This window comes from Salvia miltiorrhiza, chromosome 6 (genome assembly GCF_028751815.1).
Source record: "Salvia miltiorrhiza cultivar Shanhuang (shh) chromosome 6, IMPLAD_Smil_shh, whole genome shotgun sequence".
NCBI classification, from domain to species: domain Eukaryota; kingdom Viridiplantae; phylum Streptophyta; class Magnoliopsida; order Lamiales; family Lamiaceae; genus Salvia; species Salvia miltiorrhiza.
In genome coordinates, this window is record NC_080392.1 from 45,309,343 (window position 1) to 45,317,025 (window position 7,683).

General features: G+C 35.8%; 2 long non-coding RNA genes across 2 annotated transcripts; one reads left to right on the forward strand and one right to left on the reverse strand.

The window, feature by feature from the left end:
- Positions 1–828: 828 nt before the first annotated feature.
- LOC130989984 (uncharacterized) lies at positions 829–1,891 on the reverse strand. The gene is made up of 2 exons (XR_009090808.1): positions 1,745–1,891; positions 829–1,058 (listed from the first exon to the last, which is right to left on the reverse strand). It is a non-coding gene; the product is annotated as an uncharacterized LOC130989984 (long non-coding RNA).
- Positions 1,892–2,749: 858 nt separating this feature from the next.
- Positions 2,750–3,824, forward strand: LOC130989985 (uncharacterized). Its single transcript, XR_009090809.1, has 2 exons — positions 2,750–2,993; positions 3,059–3,824. It is a non-coding gene; the product is annotated as an uncharacterized LOC130989985 (long non-coding RNA).
- Positions 3,825–7,683: the final 3,859 nt, after the last annotated feature.

The following is a 7,683-nucleotide window of genomic DNA, read 5'->3' on the forward strand; positions in this document are numbered from 1 at the left end:
TCTCGCAGGGCGTCCTCTCTTAGGTGGCATTCTGATAGCAAAGATGTGCCAATTAGTACACCCTAGCATAATCTAATACAAACCTCAAAAGAATTCTTGTAAATGTCAACTTAATATAACTTGTAAACAAGTCATGACTCCAATGACATCATTGATCATTGATGTAGTAAGCTTTAAGGGTCCTTAGCATCTCAAATCTATGAGTCATAACAATTCTTAAGCATATAATATCACATCATCTAAATTGGATACTTAAACATAAGTCATGGAGATTTATAGTGGCTATAAAATCATGAGCTTAAAAATTATTCTATATGCATCACTTATCTTGCTGCCTTCACTATAGCCACCAAAAGATACAATCTAATTTCTTCTATGTTTGCTTCTATGTTCTGTCGTAGTGGTGATCTCATAGCGTAATAGCTCTATGTTCATAGGGATTTATTCCATAGGCATACTTAATCGTACTTGCGTAAATCATTTCATTCAATAACAACATAACAAAGCTATTGACAGTTACTCACTTTGTTATTACGATAGTTCTCACTTTTTTTGTAAACATTAACTCAAAACTTGGAATAGCTTACCATTCTGCTTCGTTGAGTGTGATGCGATGAAGTGCTGAGCTTTGTCGATTGAAATCTAGACACTTTAGTGATCCATTCTAAGTTTGGCTTAAATAAACTCTTAGGCTCAGAGCAAATGAACTGCTCTGATACCACTCTGTCACGACCGGCCTTAATAAAGAATAATTAATCCGGGAAAACCATGACTGGGGAAGGGAAATTAAGAAGCGGGTTTAGAAAGGGGTGCATAAAAGAATACTCAAAGAGCTTGAATACGCGTTATATTCCTTAAAAAGGAAAAAGGCATCGTTAGGGGCTTGGCTAAAACATTATCAGAGTTTGCAACGGAAGGTGTAACTGAAATAATCAGTGTTTACAGCGGAATGCATAACTGAGATACATGTATGAAGACATGTATCCTTTCTGAGCCTACTTTAAGTTCGACAAAAACTCTACTCAGCAACAACACTTCATCGCCCATCACAGCTCAACCTGCACAAACATAAACATCGAAAGGCTAAGTACAAGAGTACTTAGTGGGCAGTTGCCAAGCATATAACATAACATCATTAACAATTTCACAACATCGCATAAGAGGCATAAGTTTCTTTCAAATCCTTTGCTCATTAAACAATTCCAAATTCATAAATAGCATGAGCGCATTCTTCATCATCAATAATCATAAACAAGCATCGTGTCGTGGAGAAGGCCTTCCCCAACGAACACGGGCATCGCGCCGTGAGGGGGAGCCTCCCTCAGCGGTCACGGCATCGTACTATTGAGGGAGGCCTCCCCCAATAGACGCTGTAACACTGGTATACTGGCATACTGGCATCGCGCCGCTAGGGAGGCCTCCCTCAGCGGACACGGGCATCGCGCCGTGAGGAAGGCCCTCCTCAGCGGACACGGCATCGTACTGTTGAGGGAGGCCTCCCTCAACAGACGCATGCATCAAACATAAGCATAAACTTATCAGCGTAAAGCATTCAAGCGTAAATAAGCGTAAATTACATAGGGCGTAAATAATATAAACAGCATAGCGTAAATCATTTAACGTACATCATAATAAAGCTTAACTCATTTAAGCGTAATAAAGCATACCACACTTGAAGATCCAATTTGCATTTTAAAGCATAACACTTACATAGCATTTTATTTACGCGTAAGAAATTGCCCACCTGATAGCAAAGTTTTGCTAAGGTACTCTAACTCCTTGTGTAGTTCTTATTCTTGCGCTTGACCTTAATCACGAGAATATAAAAATAAGACATTGCCTCGAGGAAAATTCTTAATTAATGAGAAAGCGTAATTGTAACTATGCATGAATCTGGTATGCATGAACTAATCTTCTGAGCGATAATCGGGAATTCTACTATTAATCCTCGTAAATAGATTTAGCTAATTCCCGTCTAGCGCGGTCGAATAAAACTGTGATTCTTCCTTCCTCATCGGAATATTCTAGTTGTGAAATAAACCTCGCATTTGTACTTGATTGAAAAAGGACTAACTCGGCTTTAAACGAGGTGTGACCTTGTAGAAATTATCGGGCTTTTCGATAGAAACATCATTACTAGCGTAACCTCAAATAATTAATAGGCTCAAAAGAGAGTAGCCAATTAATTAAATAAACCAGTGGCTTTAAAGAAATAAATGATAATAGTTCGCTTTAAAGTCCGAAGTCCAAAAACATTAATTAATAAACTGGGCGGCTCATTTACTGAATAAGAATCGGCTCGCTCACTGATAAATAATTGGGCTTCATCAAAATAGATACTGCAAGGCTTAACTGAAAGAAGTAACTTCAGCTCAAGCTTTAAAAGAATTAAAGCCCAACTTAAAAAGTCTTCGACCCAAAACAATTAAAATAGGGGTCCAAATAATAATTAATGTGGACTGAAAAGAATTAATCTTAGTCCAATAGGCAATTTAATCGGCCCAAATGATGAATTAAACTGGCCCAACGAAATATAAATGGGATTAGAATAATAGCCCATCATAAAATATGCATCAGCCCGACTCCTTAAATTAATTCAAGCCCAAAAACACTTAAAATCTGCAGCCCACCTAAAAAGAAGGCCCAGTTCGAATTTAACATAAGGAAAAGCCCAAATCTTGGCTTGCAATACTTAAAAATGTGAGGCCCAAACTTTAAAATAATTGAAGCCCAAATAAAGAAAAGAATCAACCCATCATTTTAAACTCCAGCCCAACTAATCAAAGTGGCCCAACCAAGAGATGAAATCTCGGTTCTTTCTCTCTCATTTTCACGGCTTCTGTTCCTCAATTCCTCCACCCAAATCAGCAGCCTCTCTTCCCAAATCTCGCCAGCGCCGCTCAAGACCTCTCTCTCTCTCTCGCCCGCTCTACGCGAGCTCCGCCGCGAACGGCTCCGGCGAGAACGACGGCCAGCCGAGGACATCGCCCCTGGTCCATTTCTCTCTCTCTCCATCTACTTCCCTCTCTCAATTTCTCACCCGATCTGTCTCCCGCAGATCTGCCGTCGCCGCTCCGTACTCTGACCATTCCAGCCGCCGGCGAGGCCAGCGTTGCTCAGAACCCCGACGTCGGTCTGCTCCCTCATCTCCTCTCTCTCGATTTACCTCTCAAACTCGACTGAGAGGAGGAGCCCTAGCTTTCCCTGAGATCGAATCCTCCGCCGTTTCTGTAAGTCCGGCGACCGCTAGTTGTCGTCCCCCCTCCAAACTTGGTGTCTCGGCCTCAAATCCGTGTTCGGGAAGAAGAGAGTGGAAGGGCGAGCCCTAATCGTCAAATACCAGGTCGCCGCTGCACCGCGTCTCCATCAGAATCTGATGGCTGGTCGCCGTGGCTCTGTAAATCCGGCAACTGACTGCCGGTTTCGCTCTCCTCCACGAATCGCCGCCATCTCCTTCGCGTTCCTCCGGCGACCAGGTAAAGTCCGCCTTCGTTGTTCTCCGGGGTCGACGGGGTTCGATTTGTGCCACGCCACCGCCGCTGCTGCTACTGGAGGCCGGCTTCGCCGTTGCTGTCGCTGTTCCCGGCGAAGGGTGTCGCCTCGCCTACTCCTCGGCGCCGTTAAATCCCGATTCAGAGCAGGGCAATCGGCCCTATTTCTTAAGCTAAGTTCTCTAGTTTCATTCTACTATTGTATCTTGATTCATTTGCTTATGATGTGAAAGTTTAATACGAGGGGTTGTGGTTTTTCCTAATTCCGTTTATAAGCCGTGGAAATTTTGCTACTGTGCTAAATGAATAACAGCGTTGTTATATGCTCGTCAATGAGCCCTGTGTTGGATTATGAGCTAAGGTGTATTCTTTCTTTGTTTTGCATAAACTCATATGCTTGTTGTTCTAGAGTGCAGCCTGTTTGTGAAGTTTATACTTTCTATTGTACGAAATATCTAGGCTATTTGATGTAGATGAACTGTGATATGCTAGATATGGATGCAAACTGAGTTGAATATTTGGGATATCAAATTACCTTGAGTATTTTGTGTTGGTAGCTGCTGTTGTTGATAATGAATTCAATGGAGAAGAAACTCTCGATACTTGGCAGTTGGCAGCAGGAACTTCATCTCCCTTTCTGGTGCTTGGTGTATGAGAGAAGGAATGAAGTAAGTGGAAAGTTTGGTGGAGAAAAAGGGTGGTGGTGCAGGCTAGTGCGTAGGTCTCATTTTTGTTAAGTGGAGGTAGTGGTTGATAAATAATTAGATAGTGGAAGATGATTGTCTTAAGCATGATCTTCCTCCTAAAGCCAGCAAATTCGAGAGTTTTATTTTTTTACCCAAATGTACTGCGTCACTCTTGCTGCCAGTGGTGAACTTATATGCAAAGATTTCTTCTTGTACTCAGAAAAAAAAAAAGAAAAAAAAATCAATTACTGCATTGATTGATAGTGGTGGTTGAAGTTCTAATTGTAAATAATAATAAATCTTTGTGTCTTGGTTACTCAGTGCATCTACTATTTAATCGCGTGTTTGCAATCAAATACTGGCTTCTGCTCATTATTCGTGTATAAATTAAATACATAGATTTAATTCACTTCACAAGCCATTTAATATCTAGATTAAATCCGTAGATTTAATCTGCGTGGCAGTCAGAATAATTTCTCGACTTCAAGTAGTACTAATAAAATATAACTGCTTCTGTTTTTCGATTAATAAATAACATGACTTTGCTAAGTCAGTTATAACTTGGAAATAATAATTATTGAATAGCTCAATAATCCTCGTCGCGTTTTTCTCATATGTTATAAAGCTAAAATAATAACTTCGTTCTGATAAAAAAAAAAAAAAAAAAAAAAAAAAAATTAGGACCATAAACTGGATTTATTTATAAAAATTGCATTTACTAGTTTTAATCATAATTAAAAGAGCGGGCTACTACAATGAATATATCCAACAAGGTGATGAATCAACCGTAGATCTTGATGATCTAAGGGCTGAAAATAGTTCTTAATTTATATTTTAATAAGCGTTCTTATTTTAGCATTCCCCTATATATATATATATATAACGGTTGATTCATCACCTTGTTGGATATATTCGTGATCCTGGGTTCGAATCCCAAAGGTAGCAAATATTTTTTTTTCACAATTCGTAATAATGTTGGATGAATTCGTAACACTGCTGGATAAAATTCGTAATTTGAAAAAAACGTTTATATTTATACACTTAAGAGTGTTTTCATCCTAGCCCACCCCTATATATATATATATATATATATATATATATATATATATATATATATATATATGTATATAATTAATAAACATAAAATAAATAATATAACAACTTTAAGAGATGTCATAATTTTTATATTAGTAAATAAATGTATAAAGTATTTTTATAAAGTAATACTAGTGGCAAAATGGTAATTTTTATAAATTATAATCTCATATATTTTCTCTCTCCTCTTTCCTCTCTCGTCTCTCCTCTTTCATCACACGATTTCTTTCAATTTTTCATACATACTTTCTCTCTCTCTCTCTCATATTCTCTTTTTCATATTTTTGTGATTTTTTTTAAATCAAATTTTATTTTAAACACAAAAATATTTATTATATATCTTAAATTAAATATAAATGCAAGATCTTTAATTTGGTATAAAATTATCAAATATGAATTTAAAATAAATAAATTATTATATTTTAAAATTTTAAGATGTTTATTTTTTCTATCTCTTTTTTTTAATCAAATTTTCATATTTTTTGTCTTTTCTTATTTATATGGTTATTTTATGGTTGTCGTTATTATTTATACTTTTTCTCTCTCCTTCTCTACTACAAAATATATATTAAAATTATGAAATATATATTATTTATTTTGCATGCTCGCTTATTTTTTGGTCAAATTTTGTGCTGAAATACTATATGAAATCATACGTACCATATTTGTCGATTACTAATACAATGTTAATTTGGGCATATTAAAACAATGTCATTTACGTTTAAAATTAGCATCTAACTAAATATATTAAGAATCGAAGTATTAAATTGTGAGAAAGTGAGATGAATGAAGCTGATGAGAGAAAATGACAAGAAGTAATCCAAGAAATCAAAGTAATAGATAGAAACTCTATTTGCTGCAAAAAAAAATATGATTAGATATAAGGATTAGGAGAAAACAAAAATAGGAATTAAAATAATTTTAGGGTTTTTAATTGTCTAATAGCCTGAAACGACGTTGTTTCCATCCAACTGATGTTATATCTATTTTACGCACAATCATATTTATGTCAAGCTGGGATTATATGAAAAATAAAATTTCTAAAATAATTTTGTTTTATGATTGTGAATGAATGTATTTAATTACTATATAATAATAATGTGTGATGTCAATTGTCATTATAGGTAATTTAAATAGTTTACAAATAATTATAAATATACGTTTATATACCATGTTCAAAATTATAATCAATAAATTTTATAAACTTTGAAATTATACCTTTTTAGCAAAAAAAAAATAAATTTAGAAATGTATTTAAATAAGTATGTTTAAAGGAGAAAGCTAAAGCAAAATGATATATTTCATTTTTATTGGGATTTATTTTTTGGCATCAAATAATTATTCATTTCTTTTATTAGTATTCTAAAAAATTCTAATAATATAATTTATTTTCCTACTGATCAATTGAAGCTTTTCTAATAAGATGACATAGGTAATGAGCTAACTTAGAAAAAATAATTTTATCCATGATTAGCTCTTGTTTAAAAAATACATATTGTGATGTGAATACTTTTTTTTTATTATTATTTCTTTAAATTTGAATGTTATAATTACATATAAATAAAGAACATAAGGGTGACAAATAAATAACATGTAAATACCTAACAGAACCTCCACAGGAATAAAGGCCAAGGGATGTCGATGGATAAACCCATTATCATTGATTACTTGTCTGCTATAAGTAGCAAATGATGCCATGCTACATTTTTTATATTTTGCAATATAAATCCCTGGGATTGTAATGTCCATTAACCGATTTTTTTTTTTGGATTCTAATCCTAACGTAAACTACCACAATCGGCAGCCCTCTCACTTGATGGTATCCGTTCCTTACAATCACGCCGCCAACGAGTCAAAACCATTTCCTCCAGTATTCTATCCAAGTTCAAATGAAAGAAAACTTTAAATAGATGCCGACAAATGATACCTTCCGTCTCCCACTTATGACATGAACACTTGCGACTTTTCGTTTCTTGATTTATCGTCACAACCCGATAACCCCTCAAAGCGGATGATGAATGAACCTTAAACACCGAGAAATGAAGATTTAGGTCAGGGGGTTCTTCATGCATTTTCACAGTGATCGAATTAAGAACTTTGGCCTCAAAAAGCTTGAAAATTGTTCTAGTACAAAGCTCACCAAGCTGCAACATAATACTCGTGCGTTGGACGAACATCCCGGGCATTCCCCGACACAAGACGTCCTCCTCAAACTCGTGAGTACGCCAATTTTTCTGTAACTTCTCAAAACCGATGACAAATTCGTACACAGATGAGGTACTACAACAAAGTTCTTTGATGACCTTGTTTGTTACTTTACTTCTAGACGTTGCCTGGAGCCCACCACAAAATTCGTCGACACTAAAGGCCGATGACCATTGCTTCCTAAGGTTGTACATGCTCTTAAACCA